The sequence below is a fragment of the Cardiocondyla obscurior genome, linkage group LG29 (genome assembly GCF_019399895.1).
Source record: "Cardiocondyla obscurior isolate alpha-2009 linkage group LG29, Cobs3.1, whole genome shotgun sequence".
Classification (NCBI taxonomy): domain Eukaryota; kingdom Metazoa; phylum Arthropoda; class Insecta; order Hymenoptera; family Formicidae; genus Cardiocondyla; species Cardiocondyla obscurior.
The window spans coordinates 518,778-535,169 of record NC_091892.1 but is presented as its reverse complement, the minus strand read 5'-3'; the positions used below and the strand labels follow the sequence as shown (position 1 = coordinate 535,169).

Here is a 16,392-nt window from a genome sequence, read left to right as displayed (position 1 = left end):
AGCTTAATAAGTACATCTCCCTTCTAAGAAAAATGTCTGATATATAAGAATTTCAATTTATCTTAATTATTGTGTTACGAACACTGTCCGAGCATTGTCACAGCTATTTAAAATATTTTACATTCTGCCTTTTTTTACTTTCTATCATAAAGTACGAATATTAATTAGAAACGTGTGATTTGTAATTAACAAGAGTAATGTAAATTTCTCAAAAAAAAGAAAAAGAATAGACACTTAGGATTTTATAATACAACGAGAAGAAGAAGATGAGATATAAAGATTCACTTCTTTTTTTTTAACTATCTCGATATTGCCTGTCGACATTTTATTCTTACAACGCAATATTTCTACTTTGATAAAGAGGGAAAAAACAAAAAGAAGAGAGAAAGTAACTGTTATATATTGAAAGAACGATGTATATGCGATCGGAGTTTATAGGGCGCGAAACAAACTCGTTGCAATATGAGAAAGGGACAGAAATCGAGCGAAAGCGAAACATTCGACAAATTACATCGTGCCGCGCCATTAATTTCTCAAATAAGTAAAACTTAAAAAATTCTAGCGTAAAATAATGTCCGCGACAGAGAGCATCTCGCGAGATTTTAATTGACGATCTGCAAACTTTATTCGTCACGGGATTTATCAAATCACGTCCGCGAAGCGCTCTGTTGTTGAAGAGTTGATACGGGACGTGCGGGTAATGGTAGGAATAAGCTTAATTTGTTACATTAATCATAATGTTATACCTACCAATATTCCGATACGTGAAATACGTTTTTGGCTTGATCTCTATTTGCGGTCCATTTTAGAAACCTGTGAGGAATCTTATTTAAGTACTGTAGCAGACGCGAGACAGTCGTAAAAGTTTAAGAGTCTTTCTTGCACCGCGAATTGCTCCTCCCTTTCCTTGTAATAAACGAGACGGCGAGACAGTTCGACATCCCGACCACTTGTCGGCTATCTTGCCGGTACTATGTATGAGTACATAAGAGCATTGCATCAATTTGACGGACGTCTCTTCTTATCAAATAATTGTTTGTAATAAACACCCCGCAATAAAATATGTATAAACTTTATTTCTTTAATATCACGACGTGGAAATATTGATTCGCGTAATCATCGGAGGATATAAAACTTTTTTGACGTTCTGATTTTGGCGAGTTATTCCGGTGTGTTGAAACAATTAGATTATGATGTCATTATCGTAGCAATTATTGCGTAGGTGATGAAATAATGCCACGCTATTAACTCCCAAGTAGTTTTTCTTAAAATAAAGACACCCGTTAATTAGCGACATGAAAAATATCATGCTCAAAGCGATATCAGTTTCACAAGCCGGCACGATATTACCTAGTTAGTGTTATGTGCTATTTCACAGTTGAGATTTTTTTTAATATATCCTCTCGTATCGTGATTATACGGAATATCTCGACACTCGTATATAGTACGCACAAAGTTACCCAGGGGCACGCACGTGCATGGAATTCGGTGCTCGAGTGCAACGGAAGACGTTCAATTATAGGGGCAGTTACAGTACCGGCAGTTACTGGTACTTTATGCATCGTGACGTTGCGCAAAGTCGGGGTTGGGCCGAGAAAGGCGACGGCGTAGCCTTGCGAAAACCGAAACGTGCCACGAATCGTTAGTAAAGTCGCAACTTCGTGTCCCTTGCATATTTATCGTTCAAACATGTTATCGCAACATTATTTTAATATAGAGAAAAAAGAATTTTTTAACACGTTAAAATCTTACCGAGCTATTCGCTGCCTCTCTATTGTATCACGAATTACATTTAATTCTTAATGAAAAATATAATAAAAGAATGGATGACGTGGGTTCAAAAACTGTGACTGTCGTGCCAATTTTCACAGTTCAGTTGTAACGAATCACAGGGTGGTGGATTGCACAATGCTTTTCTCTGAAGAGCGATATGCTTGTCTGGCGCAGGCGTTCGATCCTTGGCAGCCTTTTCGCATTATAAGCGGGAAGAGGGAGCGATAAAATACTACACGGTAGTGAAATAGGGTACAGTAAAACGAATTGCGGAAGTTCCTATAAAGACAGAGTAAAATTAAATGTTCGCTTTAAAGGTGGTTTAACCTAATACAAGTAGAGAGAGGATGCTAAGAACAGTGGCGTAGTCTTTAACTATAATTCAAAACATTAAAAAAAAAAAAAAAAAGCTGCTCGTCAACAAGAAAAGGTTTTTTTGGTTAAAAAAAATATATATGTATAAATTAATATTTTTAACTTAACGAAACATTTATTTCTTAAAATGATGTTTTTAAATATCTTTTCATTACTCTGATATTTTTAAAATGACCAGCATTTGCGAGTAAAATCATTCTTCGATATTAAATTTAATTTAATAGAATTATTCTGAGAAAATATCAAGAGGTTTCTTGTAAACAGAATATTTTAAGTTCTATCGGGCTTACGCTATTGAATTCTTGCTGCAGAGCTCTTTCAGTATTTTTAGAATTAAGGCTAAGATTTTACGTTTCATCGGTTCAGTGAAAGAATTTCTACTTTTGTTTTACGAACTTGCTTATCCATAGATCAATATCTTGCATTATACGAATGTCAAAGATTTCAATGTAGTGTACCGTAATATTAAGTTCCGTATCTGTGTAACAAGATAATATCACGTAATATTAGTTCACAGACAGCGCTTTGCCAGTTAAGCTCGACGATATAACAGGTTGTTTAAGAAATTTCTAGTCGAGCTCTTCTTATCAAAAATTTAAATGAGATTTGACTAATCTTCATAAATTTATTAATATTCGTAATTATACATATATTAATATATATATATATATATTATCTTAATAAGTATGGAGAGAGTGGGAGGGAATAGATAGGAATAAAGAGAGCGAATACAAAAAAGATACAATATTTAAAATGGATATTGGGGACAGAGAGGTCTTCAGGTTATACGGTAAGGGAGAAAATGCGGAGAGAAAAGATGAGAATAAGGATGGGTGGAAGAGCATAGGGATATACGAGAGGAGACTGGTAGAGAGAAAAAGAAGTGGTTCTAAACTAAATTTTTAATTATACGTATATAGATATTTCACAAAACTGCATAGTTAATTAGCTTTCAATCTCGAAAGTCAATCAGATATTTTACTGACAAGTTGCTGGAATCTCGGGATTTTTCGTTGAAGTAAAATAATGCAAAACCTTGCGGCTACTAATTAAATTTTATAATTACTTTTTTTTTTTATTTCTTGGAACTCTCTATAGACAGGCCACGTAAAATTTATATATATACGTGAAACTCTAATCCAATGAAATACTCATGCTTCTATACAATCGTTTGCCGAACCTCTTTTTCTCTTACACATACAGACACGCTTACACCCGGACATTTATTGAAAGATGAAGAGGGGAAAAAGCCCTAGTCCTCCAGAATAAATGCCGATACTTCCAAAGAGAATATTATAGCTTAGGGGCAGGTTGACATGTAAATTACGTTATCGTCGCGTCAACGACGACGGCGGGATCGTTTGCGCGAACTACTTAGAAAGCGTACACGCTTATTAAAGACTGGTAATAAAGGTTGGGGCGATGGCCACTAATTAAGGGCGGGATATCCACTGCCGACGTCAAAATATAGAAAACCGCGTTTTATCACCGATCTCGCATAACTTCCGATAAATCCTAAAGTGATTTTCCGCGTTTCCAAATTATACCCTTCCGAGAACGGCGTGAAAGCTGAGACGACATGACGGCGATCGAAGGGAAACTGGGATTAGAAAAAAAACGAGAATGATCCAGATATTCCGTTACACCGTAATAGTTTACCGAGCGTACGATAGAAATGCTTTTATAATCTTACAACGGGGCATTAGAATTAAAATCGAACTTTGACAAATTTGACTTTGAACGAAAAATATTTCATTGAGATTATATAAGAATAACATGTATTATAAATAAAAAAGTATTAACTTGAAAATAAATCTTAGGGATTTAAAATTACTTTGTAATAAGAGTAACACATAAAAGCTTACGAGAAAACTTGATCCACCAAGTTTTATTGTTGGTTTGAAAAACGTGTCACGTAATAACTGGATGATAATAAAATCGCCAAGAGAATATCTAACGAAAATATAACTCAACATTTTCCATTTCGCGAAATTCATTATCATGTAATCGTATTGAAACCTCACGAAGATCACGACTTCACGAACACATTTCAAAGTTGCAACAAATGCAACACGTGCGCAGTGTTAATGTTGCTCTATCTTATAAAGAAGTTTCGTGGCTTCGTTCCGCATAAGAGCTTCCTACAAATGTAGCGCAGAGTAGTTTGTTACGTGTAACTTTGAAATTGCTACTCTGTTAAAGAAATAGAAACCGTCAATTTGATTATTTCATTTAACATTTTCTAAGAAACGAGGTCGTCACAGTAGAGAAAAGTCCACGGTTAACATTGAGATTTTAATCACGTTTAATGTTGTGAATTTAATCACGACAGTGTAGTACGTTTCGATAAAAGTTTTGTATTGAAAAAGCACGATTCGGTTTTTTACAGTCTTTCGCGTTAAAAGGCGATAAAAAAGTAAGAACGCGGCTAGCATAAAATATTTCACATATATCCACTGATTTTCACTATCCAAGCGACAAATAATTAATTTATATGATGGATTTTCCAATTTATCTGGAATTCCGCACACGTGTGAGAATATAAAAATTACATGCGTTCATGTTTAAAATGAAAAGTGTTAGAATGACGATGCCTGGTTATCGTCGCATTGGCTATACGACGAAAAAGATATCAAGGGGAAACATTCTTTGAGTCGATCGACCTCTTTCTGATCTTTTCTCCCGTCAAACCCTCGCTATTTTTCGGCTTTCCTGGGTAGGGCAGGCAACTGAAAAGGGGAGTGCTTCCAACGCAATAGAGAAAAACCGTGGAATTTCACCGGTTGACGCAAAAAGCGCGTCACTGCGAACATATGAAATATGATTTTTCTCCTACTCGTCGATCTCCCATCTTCTTTTTTATTTACGATAGATAACACGTTTGAATAGCGTATATCACAAATCATTGATAGTTGATTGGATATTGAAGCAAAAAATTTCTTTTCGAAGTCGAAATGTTGCAAGATAAGGACTATTAAAAGTCGTAACGTTTAATAAAATCATATGTAACAAATTTAGAGAAATTGAATTAATCTTACACTAGTACAATTTTCATAATTTAAAATATATAAAATAATCTTTGTATTTTATGAACACTATTAATTGTTTTGTTTTACTCTGCAAATAATATATTTGTCGATAGTGATATTTATATGTATACATATAGACGAGTAATTTGGCAAAAAGTTGAGGTAAAGAATAGAGGTAGAAGATGCTTGACAATTAAAAAATTTAAGCGTTAATTTTTTTTTCAAATAAAAATTAAAAGTAATAACATTAAGTTTATAACAAAAATGGCGAGGTTACTTCATTGAACGAAATGCAATTGGATAAATGTTCAAGCGTCATTAAGAATCAAACCGGTCCCCGGCATATCGAAAAAAAAACTGCCTGACGCGGTGCAAATCGATACTGGGATACGATTCCATGGGGAGCGATAAATCGCGGCGGAATTCTTCGCGGTCTATCGGTCTATCGGTCGTTGATGTACCGATAGATATGGACTGACCGCTACCTTTCGAGAAAAAGTCCAGAGAATTTTATTAAATGATGACGAAAGAAATATATATATGTATAAGAATTTAGACGGCATGAATCGTGATATACGAAAATTCGCACTGCAGTTGGAAAAAACAAAAAAATATCACGCATAACTTTTATCGTTTTTCCATCGAACCATAATAGTTGATAGAATATTATTCGCTCACTGTTTGTGCAAATGTGTTGCTTCCCATCAAAACCAATGTTTGTCTTGCATCCGTGTATGCGCAGGGATCGGCTGTAAGATTTTCGATCTGCAGTAGAATCTCGTGTCGCAGATTGTTAACATAAATATGTGCCCATCTCAAGTGCAGGCTTTATTAAATCGATATCGCGACGGTACGGTTCGGAGAGAGGGAGAGAGAGAGAGAATCTCGCAGAATATGTCCCTCGGGCTTACCACCGGAAATCGTCTTCTTCCGGAAATATCACTCCGTCAAACATATCCTACAGGTCGCGCGAAATCAACTCGCGATAGAAGGTGAGATTCTTGTCCTTTGAATCGTATAATTACAAGCCCCACTTTTCACGTTCTTTTTTTTTTTTCTATTTTAGAATTTACGATATTATATTGTAAATTAAACAAATTATTATTCGCATCTTAAGACTGCAACTTTATACCGCGTATTTTACTACGTATTCGAGACGACATTTAAGTAACACCTAAAAATACGAGCTTGAGGTATTTGTTTTGACATACATAACACTTCTCGAAACATAATTCTTACCTCGTTTCTCCCGATTATCTACCTCTTTATTTCACGTCGTTTCCCGCAAGCGGATTTATAGTGGATTTTCGCTCGACGTCGACGAAAAATATGACGGCGCTTTTGGTTAAAGGCTTTCTCGTAAGAAGCGTTATATATTATAGATTACAAAATCGCCGTGCACTTAAGTGTCGGTTAAAAGCTCGTGAAATCGTGCAATTTTTCGATTCGTCAAACGCGAACCTTTCTTTCCTCTATTGTGACAAGGTAGCACGGTACATGAAATATTTGCGAGCATATTTCATGCAAATGCATTAAAAATATAATACTGCATTACGTATATATTGCATTCCATACAATAATCCATTTCTCTTACGTCGTTTGTTTACATTATCGATTTGCTACAGTTTGATTGATTTGCATTAATAATTTCATTATTAATTCACAGAAAATTGACGTTCTTATAAATATACTTTTTATAAATTATTATTTTAATTGAAAAGCTAATTAAGCAGTTAAATTTTTTTTTAATCATTGTCAAAATTTTTTTTATTATTCTTTCTATATCTGGACGCGCTATACTTATCGATATATTCAGATTCTAATTTTCGCGATAACGTTAAACGTATTTATCATATTTCACGTGAGAACTTTACCGAAACTTAGGCACTAAATTTCTGCTATGAATAGACGTTGTGACATTAATTCAAACTTCTAAGACACATCTACGCTCTTATTGTAAATCATTGTTAAAGTACATATGTATTAAATAAGTTATTCTCATTGATAACTTTCTTTTCTTTTAACTTGATAAATTGAACGCGATTACAATACTGCACGATACACTTTCTATTTATTTATTGCGGTATAAAAAGATTTTGTTTGGAACTCTATGTGCTACGATTTTCTAGAACTTGAAACCGCAAAGTTGGAGCTCGTATTCTCTTCCTTTTGAGAACATAATACAGTTCAGAATTCGTTCTGGACTGTAGTTCTCCAAAGCAGAATTATCTCTAGTGTTACTACTGTTCACACACGTATTAAATTAGTAGCGCAACGAGAAATTAATGCCACAGATAAATGTAAACCGCTATTAGTATACGTACTATTAGTCTTAACGTTATAAATAATAAGATTATACGTATTACTATTTTTAAGGTTTCTGTCTTTTAAAATTATTGCCAAACCAAATAGTATTTAAAAAAAAATGATTATTAACTTTCTTATTATAAAATACGACTGCATCACATTTATCTTCCTGCGATAATTATTTTTATTCTATGTTAGAAGAATAAAATGTCACAGAAAAAGCTGTTCTTCACGATTCTCTCTTTATCAATAGGGATTTATCTAAAATTGAAAAAAGATAGAGAGATTAAGAAGAATTATTCGGGATGAAGATATAAGCTCCGTTTTTACCGGGCTGAAATCTAACCGGGCAAGAAATCATTAATCTACCTGAAGGAGTAGAAGTTAACCTTTTATAAATCTAACCTTTTTAGACAATTCAAACAATATCGAGAACACATTTTCGCCAATCTATTACTTATTCAATTCAATTCGATTCTAAAGTAAAGTACTGCTTAAAATTGCTTCGCGCGACTTACTTATATTTAGTATCTACATATATTGAATTTAAATAAAAAAATAATTACAATCACTGAAAGAAATCATTTCGTGGATCGTTCGTTATTGCTTTTGCAGAAGTTTCGCAATTGCAAACTAACTATCGCGAAGTTTCTAGTAATGAAAAAAAAATCGATTGTTTAGTGTAGTACTACGTAAAGCGAATTGTCGTAGTCGTCGACAACCCGTTGTCGCTGCAACATGTCAACCCTGGGTGCAATAACGCAAGTCATGACTATACTTTTTGGTACGCATGAGCCTGTCATACGCGACACTTTGATCGAGATTGCATCCTAACGAGAGACTCGTGTCACGGGCTTTGACATTTTGATTACACACGCAGTACGTTTGTGACAGTTTCTGAGCGCGTATAATCGGCAACAAACGTCGCATATAAAGTTAAAGTCGTGATAAAAATATAAAACGTATCGAAATCTATCGAGAATAGATTTAACTTTTTTTTTCAACACTTTTATTTTCAATAAATAAAAATTTGTATTACGTGTCTCGTACATAGAATATTATTAAAATAAAATTAAGAGTAAATCTTTATTCTTCGTGCCAATTTACTTGTAGAAAAAAAAAATTTTTTTTCTTTTATATTTCAATTTTTATACGTGTTTGAACGGTAACAGCCAGTCCAAAGTTAAATTTATAATTTTTGATACTTGAAATTCTTTGTATAAAAATTCACGAACGGATGCAATTAAAAAATAATTTATCTTTTAATTATATCTTCCGCGAAAGACTTATGTACACTATGTGACAAAATTTAAAAATAATGGCAGCAATTTAAGCTCAGATCGCTCTGGTGCCCTTATGCTCTAGGTCATGGCTCCCATAGGGAATATTTTCCCATCAGGTACTTTGAACTGGTTCGAATGAGCTTGAACTCGCGTTCGTTGAGCGCTTCTCCCCAAAGAATCGAAGCTGCTCAAGTTGAGAGAGAAAAAAAAAAAAAAAGTAGAAAGTCATCGTCACTTAGCCGTCCAGTTTTCTTAGTCGTCTTTTGTCTTAAATATAGTTTTCTAAAAATCTAGAAAAACGCCTATTGGCACAAATGCATAAAAGGGCGATCGTAACAGGCGGTAGCGATGGTACGTCCATCGAATCGATCGTTACGGTTATTGCAAATGTGATATGGAAGCGATTGTGTCACATAGTAACGCACCAATGACCAAATCATATGTTTGATGGCGCGTATACTACACCATTCGATAATATGAATAACCAAAAGCGTCGTATCTTATTTAACGGCGTTGTGCATTCGGAAAGAAAATAAGGACCTCTACAAATTTTTCTAGCTGGTCTCAACGTCTTTTTAAAATTCCTTTTTCCGTCGAATCTTTGTTTAATTTTATATTATCATAATATTTTTTTTTTCTGCTTTCTGGCACGTATTCGTCTTTTTCTCACATTGTTTCCGATCGCCGTGGTAGGGTGAGTGCGTGCGTGTGTTTACATCTGGCCGGCAGATCTCGCGTTCCGAGTTCGCAAGGTGGAGGACGCGCGGGCGGCGGTCAGCAGGAACAGGTTTGCCCGGCGATTTCGGCAGTCGAGCGAGCTTTGCGTAAGGTCAGAACAACAACAGTAAACAAGTACGCGATGAAAAACATAGATATCTATTTAGAAACATGATCCGCGCTGGACAGTGACTAGACGACCGATACCAGACAGATTTTGTTCTTTTTTTTTTAATGATAACTTTAGTATTTGAAGATAGTTAAGATATATATTTAATCTGCGCGATCTAACCATTAGTTGCAAAATCAGATTAGCTAGATAAATTTTCACTCGGGTTGATTATCAATGAAAACGTTTGAAGCTGCAACTTGGATATTTCTCTCGCTTGCGAAAGATCGAGATCGATTAGTCAGTTTGGTTGATTTACGTCGGATGCCGTGGTAGTTTGCGAAAATTATCGTTGGCTAATTACCATTTAGATGCGTAACAGCGCGTATTGGCTTTGGTAATCGGTGATTAAACGGCTAAAGAGCTATAAATTACGACGATGCAATAGAATTAGATTATTTCGATCGATGTTTATACTACGTTTGTAGTTATAAGCGATTTCGAGCGGGCAACGCAGGAAATTATTACACCCATATCTCATTAAGTTGATAAATACACTAACTATTGCGTTTCTCCGATGCCAATTAGATAATGATAACGTCTCTTATCAATTTCAATATAATTAATGACGCGCCAATTACCATTGAATACATTTTCTTTATGTTTATTTCAATATCACATGTTGCACACGTTATAGCATACCCAACATCCAATCAAATTTATAATGAAAATTTAAAGACCAAATGATAATTGCTATTTTGCGGCCAATAATGAAAACGTTATCATTAGCAGTAAATGGCGATGATTAAATTAATTAATTAATTAAATAAATATTGACGACAACACCGTTGAAGAAGAATGGCTCTTTTTACATTTTCTAAAAGATATTAAATTTTATATTATTTTCTTCCATAGAATTTTTCTGAATTTTTAATTAAAAAATGTGTTTATCTCAACTTTTCTTAAGACTAAGGCAAATCGGGATATGAAGCTTCAGTTATGAAATTAATATTGTCCGACAATGAGATTCGATTATACATATAAATGATATCGTAACGTTTGAACTTAATTTTTGGAATGATGCTAATTGCATAAAATAAAATTAATGATATATTTATATCGCGAGTATTTTAATGGAAATGTGATATATTTGTAGGGAGAGATACGTAATAAAATTTATCGAAAAAGTTCTTGAGCTCTAATGATTTAAGGCATCAAGTAAACTGAGATGAATATTACTCGTTACGGTAATTTATTGCGAAAATTCTGACACTGATTAATGGTTGCCTTCACCACGGCAAGCGTAACCATTTCGTTCGGAGAAATGTAAAGGTTATTGTTCAAATGCGTACTTAATTATTTTCGAAGTGATCATTATCTCAGGGATCATCTCGGCTAGTTAGCGCCTGCGGAAAGGGAGAAGTTAAAAAAGTTACAGCGGAAAATGAGAAAACGCCAAGTAATATCATCAACTATAATTTTCAACTCCCAAATAAAATTGCTATCTCGGTAAAAAAGAAAATAGCTTCTTTGAAATATGTCCTAAATTTTTTAATGATTCACTAAATTAACACAGCCGCGAGAAAGGGGGTCGGTACGCGGTTATTAATTAAAATTATTTTAGCAAATATAAATTTTTGTCGTTATTCTTTTATTTGAGTATTTATTTGAATTTATTTGATCATGAATCAATTTACTTAATTTATTGTTTTATAACTATATATTTGCCCGGTATAATAATTTATTTAAAAGCTTAACCATAATTTTAGCGCAGAATTACAATTGCATAATGCAACGTGCATTGTCGTGTTTATTATCGTTTTCCTTTAGCCTTGAAATATTAATGCGGTAATATCGGTTTATAAACAAAACACATTAACGTACTTATATACGTATGTGATAAAAAATAATCACACGTGGCTCACATTGTTGCAATAAACTTAATTTAAGTGCATCTACTTTTCATCATTGTTTTCAGTCGTACAAAACGACAGCGTTAACATGTTTATTTCAACCGTATGTTAATATTATTCGATTATTTCTCTATCTTAAAAAGTTGGTACGTTACGCATGAATTTGCTTGTAAGAAAAGGGGAAAAAAAATTGAAATTTAAATACTTTTAAATAATATTTGTTTGCATTAAATACGTTGCGTGTAATTAGCACATTGAAACTAAGAGATAAATGAACGAGACATCTAATTGTAGCGATTTGCGCCGCTTCGTGACACTTAATTAAAAGGCACAACATCCGAGTTGTAATTAATTTCGCCATCTACTCAGCAAAGTGAACTGTCGAATAGAGGAACATGAAAACGGCAAGTACAGAATAGGGTAATTGACTATACATATATATATATACATATATATGTATAGACGCAATTTAAACCTATCGTGTAAACTGCAAGCGAATAAAAGCAACGAACACGGCATTGTTTCGGTTTAATTTCCGCAAAAACTTTGTTGATATCATCCCTATCTGCGTGAATAAAAAGAAACACCCTCGTGCCGATGCAATAGAAATTTCAATCGACGAGATTTGTATAACGAATAGCTATCGTGCGTAAAATAAGTAAAAAAAAAAAAAGAGTTTATAATGCTTTTGTGAAGGGTGGGTTAAAAAAAAAAAAATAGAGATAAGTACTTCTAGCGTTATTGAATTGAAAGCACTCTCTTTTCGGACGCATTATCCTCGCGAGGATTTATCGCGGGTGAAGAATTTCACCCTCTGATCGCTCTAACGAAAAACGAACGCGCCGATCAGCCCTCGAGGAGATGCATAAATCACGGGGCATCGACGGTCTCGAGTTTATCAAATAGTACGAAATACCCGCCGTGCGAGAGACAGAGTGCATAATCGATGTACACGGCGGAGGAGCGCCGTTCTACCCCTGTCGTGAAATACGGCGGTGGAAATAACTTTCTTCGCGGACCGGAGATACGTGCCAAGTCGTACGTCTACCGTAAAATTTATCAAGAGAACGAGCTGTGCGCTCTAATGGGAACATGATTTTTACGAGGCTCTTTTTCATGACGCGCACTCCACGCGCAACTTGTTACACGCCCGTTCCGCCTGCAATTACGACGAGCACGGCCGCGGAATGTCACGCGAGGGGGGGGGGAGGAGGGTAGCTTTTTCACCGTTGCGTCGCTTAAGAAATTTCACTTACGCGCTTCTACGTTAAACGCGAGCGTCCCCGGGTCCTTTTTCGTGCCTCCAAACAAGAAGCGGCGCTCTCGAGCACGCTCACCGGAAGAGAAACTTCGATTTTAAGTACGCGTCAACGGAAAAAGAAATTCCGACTTTATTTCTGGAATGATAACATCGAGTAATTGCCAGGTCACTCGTCATGCGTCATGTGCGTGTCCATGTACGGCACGTGCTAAAAAATGAGGTGTAATCGTTTAAATAAAAGATCGGAACGTAGCACTTCAGAACAAACAAATTATCCTCGCATTTGAATGAGCGTTCCTCGTTAAACTGAGAAAGAGAAAAAAAAAGTAAAATAAAAAATCAAAAAAATTTGATCCTTCGTTTCTTCGTTGATAGGTTGATGATTATTTCAATCAATTTTTTGCAAAGGTCTATTCGAATTAATTCTACATTCAATGAGTCGCAGAAACGAACATAACGATTAATACCGATTGCGAGATCTTTCACTCACCCCGAGAAAATTTAGTTTTACAAAATAATCACTTTCTTGTCTTTATATTGTGCATCTATTCACGATACTAGAAAATATTTCTCATAAAAATAATTTTGTCTCATTCGCTTTCTCTCGCGAAATATCGTAGCGAATCTGCGATTAAGTTGCATCTTGCGTTATTACACATTTTTTACGCGCGCGACCTTCTCACATCTTCGTGCCGCGTCATTGTGACCGAACCGGCAGCCACAAAAAGTATGCATGACGGTTATAATTTACAATCAGGCCTGCGAAGGATCCCAGCTTATGCCTTACTCGAGTTACGGTAACGGGGAAACTTTCGTATGCCTTGTAACCATTGATTATTGTGAAAAAAACGGAAAATCGTTGCATCTCGTGCGATCTTACGTTTGAGTAAACCGTAACTTTCTGTCGATATCTGAAACATCACTTCAGACATAATTTTTGAGATTGATTCAAAATTAATTCCACTTTTTGTAAAAAAAAAAAAAAAATCCACAATTAATGATAGTTATAATAGCGCTACGTTGTTCTATACGAGAACGCTAATGATTAGTAAAAGCAATGTCAGAATTAATATTTGGTAAAGTCTTTGAAGAATTTACAAAGTACAGCTTCAACGAAACGGGTATTGTTTCGTAATATAGCGCAGATGCACTCAAATAAGCTTAACCGACATGCAGCTGCACACAATGCAGCTTATACCGACAGTAATGCAGTTAAATTTGTACACGTTCGCGAGAGAAACTGGATAGGCGTAAATTGGATGGCCAGCGAGACAACGTTGCGAGAATACACGGGATGTTCTGTCCATCGTACAGTCACACCTTCTTTTTCAAATTTAGGGGCTTTTTTGTATTTAAATATCTTCATGTTTTTATCCTTATCTATCTAATGGTAAACTTCAAATTAAAGTTCTAATAAAAGAAATTTATTTAAACTGAGAAGTAGGTACCTATACAAAAGTAAAATTTAAATAATTAAATAAATATAAATTTTAAAATAAAATTAGCTTAAAATTAAAGAAGCAATAAGTATTTTAATCTCGAAAACTTATGTGTGTATAGGTTTAATAACTTTGATTATTTTATATACGAAGAATTATCGATATATCAAGTAAACATTTATTTTACTCGGGAAAATTCAATTACCCTGCTCATCAATGAATCCATAAATAAAATGGAGATACAGAGAGAAAAAGATAAGAAAAGGCTGGCGTTAATGACGGAAATAGAAATGCCAGCTGAGATCGGATGAAAAAGCACATAAGGCATATCGAGGCAAAGATGTTGAAAGTTTCTGCATAAATATAATTTTATAGCGTTACGCGAAAAGAATTTCCAATTGGAAGTTTAATCTTTTTATGGACATGCGAGCGCAATTGTCATTCTCGTTACGTCAATTATTTCGTGTGGAAAATGTCATAGACAGATTTTTTTTTTTTTTTTGAAGGAAAAAGAGCAAGGAAAAGAAAAAAAAATTGAAAAAAATTTGCTGCTCAAAAGTTATGCGGCGGCTTAATTTTATCAGACGCCTGTTTCCAGCATCGTGTCAGCGATCCCCCTCTTGCCCTTCCCTTTTTTTTCTTTGCCAAGCTCTTTTTCTTTTAGCTCGAGGCGCATTCCTAGTAAAAATAAGCGAGTTTCACCAACGTGGTTTCTGCAATCGCAAGAGAAGGGAAATGTCGCCGTCGCCGTCGCCGTCGCCGTCGCCGTCGCGGCCGACGTCGTCGTTGTCGTCATGCTTTCAGTGCGCGTAATACACGAAGTTCAAGACGCGTCCGATATACGCAATTGCGAAAGAGAGACGAATAACGGAGGCACGAACACAAGAAAAATCTCGTATGTAAAAACCACCATAGAAAGCATAAAACAAAACCGTAATTTCTTTTATTTTTTCTTTTTTTTTTACGCGACTGACACAATAGGTGAAATGTCTGGAATTAGAAAGGAATATTAAGATTTATGGTTGAAATAATATGATAGGATTCGCTTTTCTTATACTTTTATCGAAGTTTTCGTTTATATAGCTCACAAAAATATGTATTTTTGTTTCTATTATTAGGATAATAGCTCTTTTTTTTTTTTTGCTTTAAACGATTGTTCGAAATGAATCGTGAATCGTGGCTTATATCCAAAAATACTTTAATCAATAACAGTGATGATTTTATCGAAGATAAAGTAATAGACGCAAGGCACCAATAGTACATTTTATTGTTATTTTTCTTTCACTTTCCCTTTACGACTGCGTATATGCGGGCAATGACACAGATATGGATTGCGTTTCCTCGGATGAAAAGAGAGCCAGGAACTGTCAATCGGTCGCGTTGCGAGCAGCGAGTTCTGTGACATTTTCCCGATATCTAAATTTATCTCATCAATGATAAGGAGCACGATCTACGGATACGATAATTCTGCATAATTATATTTTGCAGGGATGATTGATTTGCAAAGTAATTTAGTTTTAGCAAATTTACAAGCCGAATAGCGCTGCAGATATTCACCGTACATTTTATACATACATCGTGCCCTATAAAATTATAAAAGTTTATCTTTAGATTGTATATGTATACATATATCTCCCTTAATTAAAAACAAAAACTAAGTTATTGTCAGTCGATGGTACTTTGATCACATATACGGGAGCGATCGCTCGTGATGAGATTCACAAGCAGCGTTTTGTTCGCTAACTCTCTCCTTCCTGAAAGCGACAGCGCGTCGCTCCGAGCAATATCTCGTTGTAAATTAACAGGCAAGGAGGAAATTGCGTATATAATTACCTGCAATTTAATTCAATCCAAAAAGCTTTCTTCTAAATTGCGTTAAATGTACATTTCGCGTTAAAGGAAGAAAAATTATATATTGTAAAGCTGTTCCGCAAAATCTTGTAACGCACAATATTCACTTTATAAGTAGTCTTAGAATATTCATTACTCTTAGTGTTTACGGTCATTGTTATTTTTCTTTTTTCTTTTTCCTTTTTTTTTTTTTCTCCTTTTCTTTCTCTTCTTGTCCTTTCTTGCCCGCGATAATAATTGGAAAATGCAGACAAGCGCATTGCATAATAATGACGAATTGCATAATTGAATTACATCGCAAAAAAATTCTTTGCTTTATACGAGCGCTTTTGTCT

At 34.8% G+C, this 16,392-nt stretch overlaps 1 protein-coding gene and 1 long non-coding RNA gene across 3 annotated transcripts in view; one reads left to right on the top strand and one right to left on the bottom strand.

Annotated features, from left to right (window-relative positions):
- Positions 1-16,392, top strand: part of LOC139112528 (uncharacterized) — a 49,503-nt gene that overhangs the window by 18,966 nt on the left and 14,145 nt on the right. The gene's annotated exons all lie outside the window — the stretch shown is intronic.
- Ccap-r (Crustacean cardioactive peptide receptor) overlaps positions 1-16,392 on the bottom strand; it is a 40,308-nt gene that overhangs the window by 17,219 nt on the left and 6,697 nt on the right. The window lies entirely within an intron of this gene.